The sequence below is a fragment of the Harpia harpyja genome, chromosome 22 (genome assembly GCF_026419915.1).
Source record: "Harpia harpyja isolate bHarHar1 chromosome 22, bHarHar1 primary haplotype, whole genome shotgun sequence".
In the NCBI taxonomy this organism is placed as follows: domain Eukaryota; kingdom Metazoa; phylum Chordata; class Aves; order Accipitriformes; family Accipitridae; genus Harpia; species Harpia harpyja.
Genome location: NC_068961.1, coordinates 21,704,034 through 21,718,883, shown reverse-complemented (window position 1 = coordinate 21,718,883; position 14,850 = coordinate 21,704,034).

Sequence of the window (14,850 nt, the reverse complement as noted above, 5' to 3'; positions counted from 1 at the left end):
GCCTGTTCATTATGCTGCAGTAATTAAAAACAAACAAACAAACAAACAAAAAGCCAAGAAAGCCTTTAAACTAAACTGCTTTTTTTTAGCATCTAGGTCACAGTCCTTTTTCCTTTTTTTTTCCAGGACCTAATTTCATGGGCCACTTTTATATCTCGGTGTGATTATATATGAATGAAGTCCCTGTCACATAGAAGGGACAAGGTCAATACAGATGAAAAATAGACACAACAATAATCTTTTTAGAAAGGAATAATGGCATTCATATTCATAATGGTAATTTTTAATCAAATAGCACAAAAAGGCCCAGGAATACAAAGGCTAGATAGCTAGTAGAGAACTCCTTACTCAGTTATTCTTGGTAATAATAATGACAGCATTCATCAGTTGATTTTAAATGTCAGAAAGAAACAAGTTCACACAACCATCTTCACGGAAAAAAAAAAAAAGAAATGCAGAGTTTCATTTGAGGCCCTTAAAAACAGGAGGGGGAAGAAGGGAAGGGGACAAAGCCCTTTGGAAAGAGACAAGTCAGAGAATAGGAATGCATTGCCATGAAAAATGTTCTTAGGCACATTTGGAGTGAAAGTCTGACATCCCCTGAAATACGCTGCATGTTTTGCAATGGTGAAAGCCTCTGTTACATCCACGTGGTGTCACTGGGTTTTCAGGTGGTTGCATGGTGAAAAGCAAAAGCAGATTTTAACCGTCGTGTAGCAGACTGCATTTCTTAACATTCATTTTCTCTGGGGCTAGTGTTCTTTCCCATAGTATTTATAGTGACCAGAAGAGAGTTTCAATGCGAGCTGAGCTTTTACTATTGTTTTGGTTTTAGCTGCCAGGAAAAAACTGACCTCCTACAGCTTTCAGCAAGTCTGGCTTGTGTTTAGATGGATGATCAACTACATTTCAATTTAAGTGAAAATAGCTTTATGCAGAAATAAGTTGAGGGCCAGGGTCCTGGACATACAGGGAAGGAAGAACTAAACAGTCCTTTCTTCATCCTATTACATGGTCAGCATAAAAGGGGATAATGAGAACAGTCCTTGCCTTCAAGAGAGGAAAGGTGGTTTCCCCTGTGGAGTGCCTCACCAGAAAAATGGTGTGGGGAGGGAGTGCAATAGGAAAAGCAATTGCTCTTTTGCTTCTGCCTCTCAGCAGGCACTGTGCCTGGTTTGCTGAGGAGGGGAGTTTCACTAGGAAACTGTAGGAAAGAAATGCCCAGCACATACAGGATATCTGAAGGGGCATTGTGCTTCCCTCATGAGCAACATCCCCTGATGATCCCTCAAGGATCCATTCTGCACCTCCTAACCAGGTGGCATCCTCCTGAAAGGCAGCTGAGTTTGTTGTGAAGTGCTAAATATATGAAACAACACATAAAACCAAGGTAATTTTATATAAGCCTGGGCAGAAGACTTGATTTGCCTTTCTTAATGCATGTTGCCTATTAATTTACTATGAGACGCAAGTGTCTGTGCAAGAAACAAACGAAAAATGACAAAATCTTTCACAGAGGACCTTGAAAAGAAAAATAAATATACCCTGTCAATATGTTAGCTCAGACTGAGATATAAGGAAATGTTAGGAGACAAAGGAATGAAGTGTATTCTCCTCAAAAATGAAAGAGAATATTAAACCAATACACTGACAGATTGCTATTAGTGTTCTGGAGTGTCTAATCAGAGCACTTGCCCAGGGCATAACAGTCCCATCCACAGCTGAAACATCTTTGGCATAGTCTGTTAGCTCATGATCACATTTTTGTGGACAACAAGGTAAACCTGAATGTAAGACAGTGCGGTGAATATATTCATGCACAAACATATGAGCGGTGCTGAGACACAGGAAAATTATTTCCATAACTGCATGTCAACTAGTCTCACAAACTCTTTCATAAGGAACCAAAATGGATTCTTCAGGCAGGCAAATTTTCTTGCAAACAATCATCTCATTTTTCTTAAGGCATTTGAAAGCAAAATGGTGCTACAGGCTTGCAGGGTTAAAATCTAAGAAAACCTCTTGGTTCAGATTCAAACAAAGGAGAAAATGGAAAAATAAAATAAGAACTCACCAAACCCCACTGTTTATTTTGTTGCAGCTTTAAACTTAACAAATAGTCACACATAATTATTTTGTATTTTGCAAAAAACAAAGAACAAGTGAATGCTCACCAAGGCCATGTGCTTTGTTGCCAAGCTTTAGTCTCCAGTCAAACTTTATGGCAAATTTATAAGCCATGTAGTATGTTAGGTTTTAGCAGCTCTGCTGACACAGCCTTTTGCTACGGTGCTCACAACAGCAATAAATAAGCCCTGCACTTTTGATTTATGGTAGCATAAGAGCTTGATCTACATTCCATCAAACTCAATGGGAGTCTCTCCATTGACTTCAGTGGAAGCTGAATCAGGCATATAAATGAGATGGGAGAAGTCTTGGAGACCTTAATTCAGAGCTGGGACCAACAAGGATACAAACAGATGGGAAGGTGTTTTACTTATTCTCACCCTCCAACAGGTCATCTGTAAACTGAGAATGAAAATTTGACATAGGTTTGAGGCTCAGGTTTGTGTGCATGGTGCATGAATCAGCCTTGGCCTCTGCCTTTGTTCAGAAGTGCTTACCAGGATTTTGTAGGTGGGAAGCCATTCCATTGTAAAAACTGGCATCAAAGGATTCCTACCATCCTCTAAAGCATACAGGGACCAGGAAGGAAGGGTAAAATTGTGGCAGTTTAGGTCATGAATGAATCACAATTGCCAACACAGTCCTTCAGCAGCTCAGCTTCTCTGTGAAGTCTGGTTCAAGGCCAAGAAGGATGTCAAGATAATTGATGCCACTGTCATCACAGGATGCAGAGGAAAATAAGTAGAAACTGAGTCATCAAACAGCAGACTTCTCTTGTCATATTAGATGCTAAAACCCAACTGCCTGATGGGAAGGAGACCTGTTCTCATAGAAATAATGAAGAGGCCAAGAGGTACAAGTGGTTGACCAGCCACTTCCACGCAGCCAAATTCCGGTTGGGAATTTGTAAAGCTAAGGTTGCTGGTCACTGAAACTTCAAAACTGAGTTGACTGGTAAAAATCACAGAGTAAATTATTTCCTCCTTCTCCTAACTTTTACATCCCAAGCTAGACAAGCACAGTGGTTATATGATCAATGCCCTAGGGTAAAAGTATCACCCCTCTGTTAAGTTGACCAGGAACTTCAAAGCACTTCAAGAAGCCTATAAATTCTATACAATCTTCACACCAAATGTTACAATGGAATATGTTTATTACCTTTTGCAGTTAGGCTCTTACAGCTAGGTTTAATCTCATACTCTTTCTGTGTCATCAAATACAAGTTTCCTTGCTATTATTCACCTATACTTTTGTCAGAGCACTCTGACATTCTCTTGCTGCATTTGATTTTAAAATTATTATGGTGGTTCAGGCTTTGTGGTTAAAAACCCACTTGGGCTAAAATTTGTATCATAAAGCTGCAGCCATTTAAAAGGTCATACAATGACTGTGACAGCATGGATTTCTTTACTTTCTGACAAATATGTTTCCCATCAAATTCACATCAATGGCAGATGAGTTGTGCAAATGCAAAGTGATGGAATGCATGTGATAGGTGAGTAATTAAGATGGGCACAATGAAAGCCAATCCTGTATTTCATACCTAACTTCATAGGATCACAGAAAGGTTTGGGTTGGAAAGGACCTTCAAAGATCATCTAGTTCAACCACCCTGCCATGGGCAGGGACACCTTTCACCAAATTAAGTTGCTCAAATCCCTGTCCATTTCAGCACAAGCAAATACTATGCAAAATTGGATCAGAATGGATCTAACCCTTAGACTGAAAAAAAAAGGCTCATTTCCAACTCTCAAAGTCTATAACAAGGTCACTGGCTGTCTAGTTTTATTTGCCAAAGAAATTCACCTAAAATTACAACTTGGTGGAAGTCTGCCACAGAAGGCTCCATACAATAACTGAAAACAATAGAAGTCATGCTAGGAAAAAAGTCGTTTAAAGATTTTACACAAATGGAATTTTTTTTTCCAAGGAAAACATGCACTTCAGTTTGCTAATTGCATAAATTTTTTTTGCATGCATTTGGAGGCTATGATTTTAACAGCTTTCCACTAATCTACCTTTTTTATGACCAGATGAAAGGTATGTTTTTCTGTTCTATGAAATGAGCACGCAGTTGCTGGCCAAAAGCTACATATCTATTAAATTTAACTAATAACAGCATGTGCTTTGGTAGATAAAGTATCCTGGGAATAACTCCAGGAATGCAGAGCTTCATTCTCACCTTTTTTTTTTTTCTTTTGAAGCAACTGTATTTACTTGTAAGATTCTCACAGGAATGCAAATGACTGTTCCATCACTTTGCCTCCACCATTACTTTTCTTCAATCTGATGAATGCCTAATAAAATATTAACTTAGTTTGTGCCTAGGGTAAAATATACAATAGGGACATGACAGTGATCTGTGTAATCAACGTAGAGGTTCCTATTCTTATGCCAAGAAGAGTGCAGACAGCAATTCTTTAGGCTTTTCTTCAGATGACTAGTGAACAATCATCTTTCCTTTTAATTTAGTCATGAATGTTGTCCACTACTATTGGTATTGGATTGTTTTCAAATACAAAGAAAAGCAAAAAAGTACATGCCATCTTAATCCAGATTACAATTAGATATCCATATTTCCATGATTAATATTAAGAAGCTATTTCTTTATATGCTTGACTGATTTCCAGTTGTGTTCAACAACCGAATCTCCTGCTGGAGAGAACAGAAGCTGAGAGTTCTCTGCACCTCTGGAAATATTAAGCCACTTTTGCTTGAGAGTCTGAAGGTGCGTGTATTTAACTGCCTCCTTGAAAAAATGTGAACACCATGCCTAGCAACTACAAGAAGCTTTCCAGTTGCAAAGCACCTATGTATTTTTACTAATCAATACCTTTGACTACCCTTTCCCACACTCATTACCTTGTGGCAAAACCAAGATGCTCTCAGGCATTTGGTAGATACCATAGGTGGCAAAAAGAGCACTAGAATTTGGGCATCCTTGGTTTCTGGTCCTGCACTGAGACTAGTAGGAAATATCTTTCTAGAGGAGAAGAATATCAACTCTGGACTTTGGAACTCAGTTAGAAGGCTATTCTGAATTAAGATACAGATGTCTTCATTTCCATCACTTGATCAAATTCTGCAGGTAGGCATCTACTCAGAACTAACTCAGAATTTGCTGTTATTGTTGGTTTCACTCCCATCCATACACAAAATTCCCTCAACTTCCAGGACACTTTTATTCCAATTTTCATTGTGTGTTCAGTATATGAATCAAAGCTGGGGTATGGCTTTCACTCAGCCCAATCAGTCCCTGTCCCTCTAACCCTTACAGTCCTCTCATGCTTCTTATAGCTTAATTCACACCCTTAGGGAGACAGTGAGATCCACAGGCAAAAGACCACAGGGAGAGTGAGTGTATGCCCAGAAGTCCAGCAAGATGTGACTTCCACTATCCCAGGGGACCACTGCACCAGTGAGACAGCAACAACTTCACAGGTACTCCTTCCCCTGGGCTGGGCTCAAGTAGGTGCCACTCTTCAGCTGCCTTTGAAGGACATGCTGCTGCCCAGGGGTCTAAACCTCATTCCTTCCTTGTTCTGATTCTGCCAGAGCCTTCAAGAACCGACTTGCTGTCTTCTCCCTCAGGTCTTCATGCTGTGATGACACTTTCCATCATCTACAGCTTTATGTGGACTATTGGAGAAAGGAGGGCATTTTCATTTACCTGTACAGGACAAGATGGCACGTAACTATGAACCTATCTATATTTATGACTGAGAAGAAATTAATATAGAAGGCTGCAAAAGAGCCTTGGAATTTGGCCATATGTTCATCCATACAATTTTTGGCCCAGACTCAAATTCATCTCTTGCAGAGATGAAAACCAGTAGCTGCAGAGCAGTACCCAGGAACTCACTCCAACAGTTCAGTCCAGGAAGTGTAGACAATTATCTCAAATTATAACTGCAGAGGACATTTGAAGTAGCAATATATAATAATCTATTTGAATAGCTCTGAACTATAATTTGGCCATGATTAACAGGTCCTACTTCTGCAAAAGTATGAGTAGATCATGCAGCCAAACCCTCAACTTTACATCAACTATCAAATATTGTTAACAGCGCTTTTTATCACATTTGGATTCTTTTCATACAAACCCACCACCACTCAGTTCTGAATCTTTAGTAAGGCAATCAGCAGACTAGGTTTCTTTAGCTGCGAAAAACTTGTTAATATAAGCAAATACTTTCTTTTTAATGGAGACAGACATGTTAATTTCCAGTGACATGACTGTGTCATGGAACAAATTAAGTAAATGACTGCATTCAAATTTGCCTCCAAAAGAAGATGTCAACTTTCATCTAGCCAGAGGAGGAATGTGCCAATCAGTCCCTCTAGGCCAGTAGTGAACTCTTTGCTGTAATCATTAAGCAATTGTTCACCTTAGTAATCCTATTACTAAATAATCATTTAGTCCACCCACATCCGGACCACAGCAGTGGTCGTCTTAGGTGAAAAATTGTTCATGGGTGTAAGCAGGATTTTCACACTCTGGTCCTTTGACATCTATATTTCATGTATGGGGAAGGAATCTTTCCTGTTAAGCAGCCCACACATCTACCAGTGCTCAAGCATGCAAAGCCCATGGGCGAGTCAATTGCAGCTGCCATTAAAGTACAGTCATCATCTATTTCATGCAATTACCTTTCTTATGGATCATAAGACACCAAATATGTAGTTTAAAATGCTACAGCACAGTAGAAACCCTCAGTATTTCCTACCACCTACATTTTTAGATTTCTGGATGACTGTCAGAAACCTTATGGACAGAATATACCACTGAGTATATATTTAAATAGCCAGCAACAAAATTGACTGATCCTGTTTAGACCTGCATGCATTGCTAATATGTGTGTTGCTGGAAAGAAAGATGCATAGAGTAATGACCAAGGGTGGAGTGGGGAGTGAGTCTTATATAGTTTTGTGTGGATCATCCACACCTGAAAACGTTTTCCATCTGTAAATATTACAACTATTCTTTTATTTATGAAACTTTCTGCCTACACAGTTCTGTTTTACACATGCATATGTCTGTGTTTATATGCAGAGCTGTAAGGAGATGTTATCGTGTTGGGTCTGTGCCCGCTGCCCTGTTCCTGATGTGGCCAGCTCCAATGCTTTCCTCCTCCACTCTCGGTATGGCTGTCCCCTCTGCCGGGCCCATTTCAGCTGCTCCTCCACTATTTCCAGCTTATTTTGATACTGTGTCCCTTGCCACAGTCTCGCATGATCCTAGCTGAGCATTGTCACAACTGTGTGTGTGTAAGAAACAGAGACTTGGAGCTGCATACACCAACAGTAAGAGGGTAACTTACCTGGTGGTCGGGATCGGTGCTAGACCTCTGCAAAGGAGTGGCCTTTTTCCACACAGATGTGCTGGGTTTGGTAACACTCCAGTTTTACCCAGGGAGTAATCCCAGCATGGATAAAAATGTTTACGGTTGTCCTTGGAAACAATTCCTTATAAAATAATGTTTCATATTATCTGTTTCATTGGTTTCATACTATCATTTCAGAAATTGTAAGTTCTTGAAGAAACAGAAAACGAAGAAACCGTGATAAAAGTAATAGACACATAAAGAATTGGTTTTGAAAATATACTGGTACATAATGGTGCTCGGCAGTGCTATTATTATTACCAGTTGCTCAGAGTTTCCACTCAGAATCACTTTTTACAGAATGCAATGTCCTGGACATTTCAAAACATAGTTTGGTCAGACTTGATATACAAGGCACCTATAATCTCAGTGAGGCACTTTTAATATATCTTATCTGCTTACACCCAAAACTTTTTTGACCCCAAGACCCTTTGTAAAGCAAAATACTCTTCTCACTGAAGAGAAGAGAGACCTGACATAAACAGGCACAGAGAAAATAAAGGCTTGGGGTTTTTTTCAGCTTTTACATTGATAGGTTTGCTTACCAGCGATGAAGAGCAATTCACAGGGAGCTGCAGAAGCGGCAGTGAAAGGTTTGGGATCTGAAAGGCACTACTCAATATAATCAAATGGTTACTGTGTTGGAGGAGCTGCACCCTCCTACCAAGAAACAAGCAGCACCAGATCATTAGTCTGCCTGAAGGAGGTGTGTGGAAAGAATTAAGTAAAGCTGTTTGATTTTTGGCTGGTGGGAGGTTTGGGGTGGGTTGCAGAATGAAGTAAATGAGACACATGAAGCTTTAGAAACCCACTCCGTAGATGGAGATTGCAAGCCACATACTAATTGCCTGCCCACACAGCACTGGTGGCAAAGCAGAAACGTGGGTGCTGCAGGTGGGGGTGGCTGTGAATACTGAAAGATGAGAGATCTTCCCCAGGCTCTGCACACTGGCAAGAAGTGGTCAAAGCTGAGATGGTTTTTGGGACGGGTGAAAAGAATAGCCTGTGCTTAACATATTCTTTAATCATGAAGGTGTCCCATGAAAAGAGGTTCTGTGGCTTAATACACCAGTGCTAAAAAGGATCTCTATGGATTTAACCAAACAATACATGGTAAGCGGTAGTAAACTGGCTATCTAACAACAAGACAATCTTCATCTTTGCTTTATATACTGTGGATGATGCAGAAGCACTCTGTAATTCTACAGTCCTTTGCCATGAAATCTGTACTTAAAAAACATCAACATCTCAGCATGAGGTACAGGAACTGAGGAACCATAATAGGATCTCTGGATTTTAATCTAGGAATGTTTATTTTCAAGTGGCGTAAGATAAAAGAACATGTTGAAGGAAACAATGCTGCAATCGGTGGCCCTTGAACCCTTGCATTAAGCTTTGGACTGATGGCCAAGATCCTGACATGTCTCAAGATTTCATTTAAAACATCATCTGGGCTTTCTGCTTCTCTAAGTTGTACAATTGCTTGTATTCTGCATCTTATCACTTTGCTGTCTTCTAAGAATCAGCATTATAAAGGAGTAGATTTTTTTTCCCTGCAGCATTATTTTCAAGGTGGCAGAAGGGCAACTTGTGAGTGCACTGTTTTATCCACCACTGTCATAATTTCTGTTATTTAGGACTGGCCCACTGATGAATCTAAAGTCTTTATTTTTTATCTTTTGAATTTTAGGTATCAGCAAACAATCTGACCTATTTTTGGCAAGATCTTTTGAACCTTGTGTATTCTCCACTACAGCAAAATTGAAGTAGTTCATAATCATTCTTGATTTTCATCCTCAAAAAATCTCTATCATGGTAATATAAAAACCCTCTGACTGACATATAGGGAATGGAGATACAACAAGATTAAACATAACATAATATTACATAGAAAGATGACAATAAATCCAGCTCTTTGGCTAACACCCTGGGACACCCCTCCAATTATGCAGTTGTCTAGAATTCTCCTTTTCAGGACACACATATATTGAAACAAGCAATTATTTTTATCCTGCTTTGAGATGCACAACTGGTTTACTTAGCCATGCAAGAACACTTCAACAAAAAGCATCACATAGCAGTGATCTGAGCTGCTTTCCCATATCTTGATTATGATTTCTTCAGTGTGACAACTACAACTACAACTACTACAACTAGGGTTGTAGGCCACATCAGATGTCCTTGGTATCTTATGTCCACTAAAGAAAATATTTTCTGGAGAGCTGATCCTCCTTGTATTCAATGTTATTTCACTAATGGTACTAGTATCCCCCATTTTGCTGAAGGCTGTTCTGAGCATTTGATGCCCTTGAGGGCTGGAGGAAAATTCTCATGTTTTTTCCTGCAGATATTTGGGGCCTCATCCAAGTCCATTGGATCACACCCCAATCCACACTTTTGTGTATTCTCATAGAAAGCTTTTATCTGTTAATTGCTGCCACATCTGTCTCTCTTTAAAATTTATTGTAATAGTTGTTGAGTCCCTAATAAAATAAAGCACATATTGTATTTGTTTCTTTTTTTATTCAGCTCTAATGACTTACATATTGACAATTTTTTTGTTTTCTTTTGGGAATTTTGTTGGTTTGTTGTTTTTTCTTTAATTTCTACAGGAAATCCATCTCTCTGGAAAGGCATATGAAAAATCATCGAGTATTGAGTTGTTTGAATCTTTACAGCCACTTATACATCTTAAATATTAAAATCTGAATCCATAATGACCTCCTCCAGCTTTTGGCCAGCTTGACAGCGTCTGCTCCCCTCAGCTCTGTGTGAGACTGTTTCCTTTTTTTTTAGCTTTAATTTTTGAATTACATTTACCTAGTGGGATTAGCCTGAGGGCTTTGCTTTTGGGTGCTTCAAAGTGTCATGGGGAAGGGAGTTCAATACTTTCTTCTTTTTAACTAACCTAAAATAGACCGTGTTCTGCTAGCTGCAGAGGTATTATCACTTCTGTAACTACCAGAGAGAGGCTCTTTAAAAGCCTTGTTCACTATTTACAATCTATGGTTATGACTTCACTCAAGAAGATGAAGACTCTTCTCTACAGTCAAATCTTCTTGGCACCAGAAGTTGAATCAATTCGTTTTTAGACTCTTGTCTTTTGACAGACACTTATTCCTGTGGCATTCTTCTTATGAACTCCCTTGGAAATGTGCCCAGGATTATTTTTGTTTATTCCTTCCAAATTCCATTCCACCCGCACTAAGACAGAATTTTAATCCTTCCCTGCTTGCGGTGAGGGGGTTTCTTACAATACTGGAGAAATATGTTAAAGAAACCTTTTTTTTCATCCCACCCTTCAAATTCTTGGTCTATGCCAGTAGTTTGGAGGGACATTGTCTTCACGACTCATTCCAAGCTGACAAAGACAGACATCGTTCTGCTTCCCTTGAAGCTCAAGTCCAGAGAGAGTGGAAGAGTGTAGGTGTCCCCTCTCCCTTGATGCAGGCCAGCTCCAAAGCACAAGGAGAACTTGAGCTGTGCAGCGCCCGCTTTTTTGTTAACATGCACACATGGCTGGGATGTTTCTAACTCTTCGCAATCAAAGCTTGGTTGTTTAGCTAATCTAATTCAGGTTGGCATTCGTAACAGTTTCTTCAAGATGGGTTCTCAGCACCACATGTAAGAACTTGGGCACTTTGTGCCTTCCACTCCCTCACTTGTTTATGCCAGTTTATGCCTTGGATTACCTCTGGGCCAAATAGTGCCAAGCCCTTCTGTAAACAAACACAGCTATTACAAGGCGCTTGCGCAAAGATGGGAACCTGACATTTTGTCTGAATGGTGGCAAACTGCAAATGTGGCTTGAGCTCTGGGATTAAGCGGTGCCACACCAGAGGGTGCTGTGCCATGTTGGCAGAGAGCTTCCCCTGGGGGCTCGCTCAGCTGCAGCATCCCCATTAATCCCAGCTGCCTTGAGGAGCACAGGAAAGGATTCGTTAAAGTTTTAGAACCAACATCTTGAAGCAATTTTGAGCTACCAGCAGGAGCCAAGGAAAGGAGCAGAGCTCTGGTGCGATGCTCTGTCTACCATTTGATCCTTTTAGGAGGCAAGCTGCTGCAGGCTGAACCAGTTACTGCTTTCATGTGGCTTTCCACTTCACCTCCCATAAAAGCCAATTATATTGGGGTTTGATTCTTCACCTGGCCTTACCTGGCACCTCTCTTGCATCTACCCTTTTTGATGATGAAACATCTGTTAGTCAGATGCCTCACTGCATGATTATTATTATTATGCTAGGTAGACTTATCCCCCTCCCCCATCCCAAATAATGGTAAAAGTGCAAGACACTAAGTTCATCAGATGAAAAATCTGGTCCTTATTGCTAAGATTAAGCTCTTCATGATGTATTGCACAGATAGATGTATTAGGCTTCTATACAGTTCTTTGGCAGTGCTGCCCATCCCCTGGTCTGTAGCAAGGAAAGTCCCTATCAGTATGCAGAAAGGTGCAGAAGGGGTCTAGGTGTTACAGTTTGCCCCACGTAGGTTTTTGATTTGCTGATTTAACTAAGGTAATGGTGATACTTGCTGATGATCTTTCCATTTACAGAGATTTATTGGATGTCTTTCTCTTTAGCATTATCAGTCTTACCTTGTGTCTTTAAGACAAACTTACACCTACTTTTCGTGTTATTGATCTAAAGAGATGTGCAGGCACTTTCTCACTAGTGATATTGAATTCTGGCCCTTCTCCTAATGTATTCCAGGAAGCATGCATTCCTCACCGTCAGAAATGTTCAACAAACATGATTCCTGCCACCTTCACTCACAGAGGAAGCATTAGGTAGAAATGTTTGCCTTTTATAACATGAGATTTTATTTTTCCATCAGCAAGCACAGCTTGTACTCCTGGAAACTTCAATGTATTAAGGAAACTCACCCCTTTTAAGGATCTGGATTATGCATAATATTCTTAGTCTGCTAGAGAATGGGCCTAGATAACAATATTAGCATTTTCACCCACTAAGTGGAACAAAATACAGAAACTGAATTTAGCTGTGTCTTGATTTGGTATACAATATGATAAAGGACCAATAGTGTTTGTCTTCACAGTAACTGTTTATCAGATCATTTTCTTGTTGTTTTCGCTTTTACTTTAGTGTTGAAAGAATGTAATCTGCCTTGAAGAGCCTTACAAAAGCTATGGCATTTACATAACCTTAGTGATCCTGCCTGAAAATTCATAATATGGAGGGCAGGGGGGTTTTATTCAGTGTCCTGGTTCACCAGCTTTATGCCTCAGGTCGGACTCATTAGCTACCAAAATCAACTGCCTGGAGAACCTGTATCCTTATTACTCAATGGATAATAAGCAGGATTCCTTGCAATGGCATTCTTAGAGAACCTCAAAGCCTTATTTTGTAGGTTGTGCTAGAAATCAGATTCTACCTAAAACTGATGTGGAATTTCATAAATTATGTGTAAGATGAAAAGATGCAATTGGGTTCTGAGATTGACTGCTCTTTGATTTTCAGAGTATATTTACTTTTGTTCCTCATGGTTTATTGCTGCTCTCTTTTGGCTCAAAATAATTATGTGGTTTAGAGCTGTGGAATGGATAACCATGATCCTGAACTACTTCACTTCTTGTCTGTGATTTTTTTCTAGTTAGGTTGCTGCTTGATTAAGGGATGTGCTTTTTTTAAATGGAATTAGCCCTACATTTGTTGAGTCTGTAAGGCTGCTTGCTACTGTTGTCAAATACCAATGTCCTTTTTTGGGCAATAGTTTCATTTAATATAGCTATATAGTGCCATTGTTTTTTCAGGCAACCCTGCAACTTGTTCAATATCTGCTTATTGCTCTGGTTGTGCTGGTTTTTGTACTCTACTTACAATGCAGATACACTTTCCAGCTGTAGAGGAGGATACAAGATATCTCAAGCGAAAACAGGTTTTTTCCAGGAATGAGATAGGTCAGACTGTGAGCAGCAGTGCAGATCATTGCTTTCTTTTTTTTGACCATTTCTGTCTCCCATAAGCCTGGAGTAAAGGATTTGTACATGAAAAATTATCTTCATTCTAGTATCACTTCTTCATGAAATGGTGCATAACTGTGTCCTGGAAAGAGAAGGGCATCCAGCTCACCCAACTGAGATCCTTCACTCTCACCTCCTTTTGAAGTGACTCATGATACACACACCCCTCCAGGAGGAAGTGTCAGTTTATTTCAATGGAGGTACCTTGAACTGCGTCCAGAGGGACATCTTATTCACATAATGCAAGTGTGTATCTCACCTTAAGTAGATATCTTTCTCTAGCTCTCACCTTTGACTTTTGGTTTTAATTGATCCGTTAAATAAAGGCACCTTTCTATCACTATTAACAGCATTGTGAACTTTGGCACTTCCTTCAGGCATGGTTTCACCAGACAACTAAGCTACGCACATCCAGATCTGGTCCTCCCCAGAAGGACTCCTATGAAACTAGGATTTCTTTGCATTTAGTTTAAGTTTTGTGAATAGGCTTCTTGAAAAAATAAACCCCATTTATTTCTGTGAAAACATAACAGTTATTCATCTGGTCATCAGTAACAATGTAGAAAGTATTGCCCAGGACACAAACACCCCCTCAGTTTGCTTACAATTAACACAGGCAAGCAAATAACTTCCAAAGTTTTTCCAGCTTTTATCTGGGGATTAATTTCTTTTTCTTCTCTCTTTTTTTTCTGTTTTGTTTCAATAATGATACGCTAATTATTGACTACAGGCTGTATCAAGTTTTAAAAGAAGGAATAGAAGGTACCAGTGCAGTATGTTAAGGCAAGTGTTTGCAGGGTGATGGGGGAAGAGAAAAAAAAAAAAAAAAAAAAGACTACGGTAGAAGGCACACAAAGGAGTCTAATGAAAGAAAAGAAACAGAATGGTGTTAATAGACTGAAAGAGATAAGGGAAGAGTGGCTGGAAGTGAAGAAATAGCACATTTGCCCCAGAAAGAAACACAGAACCCTACAACATTTGACCATTCAGATTGGAACTTGCTACCTTCGAACTATGACTTTCTATCCAGTAAGTGAGACCTTATTATAAAATGTATGAGCACAGAGGCTTTCTATTATTCCTATGAGATGCTCCTTAAAGCTGGTAATCACAGTTAATTAATTAAGTAATCAGAAGTAATTAATTATAAAATGTATGAATCAAATATCTTTATTTTATAGCAAGCTAGAGAGGCATAAAAATTGCAGGAATATCAGATTAATTTTACTGTGTTCTTTATTTAGCTGTCAAAATAACAGGAAAAATTCACTATTGATTTATTTAAAGATGACTTTGAATAGAAGTTGTATCCCTGAGGTATGTTCTTCTTCCACAGAAATGCAGGAAAAAATAATG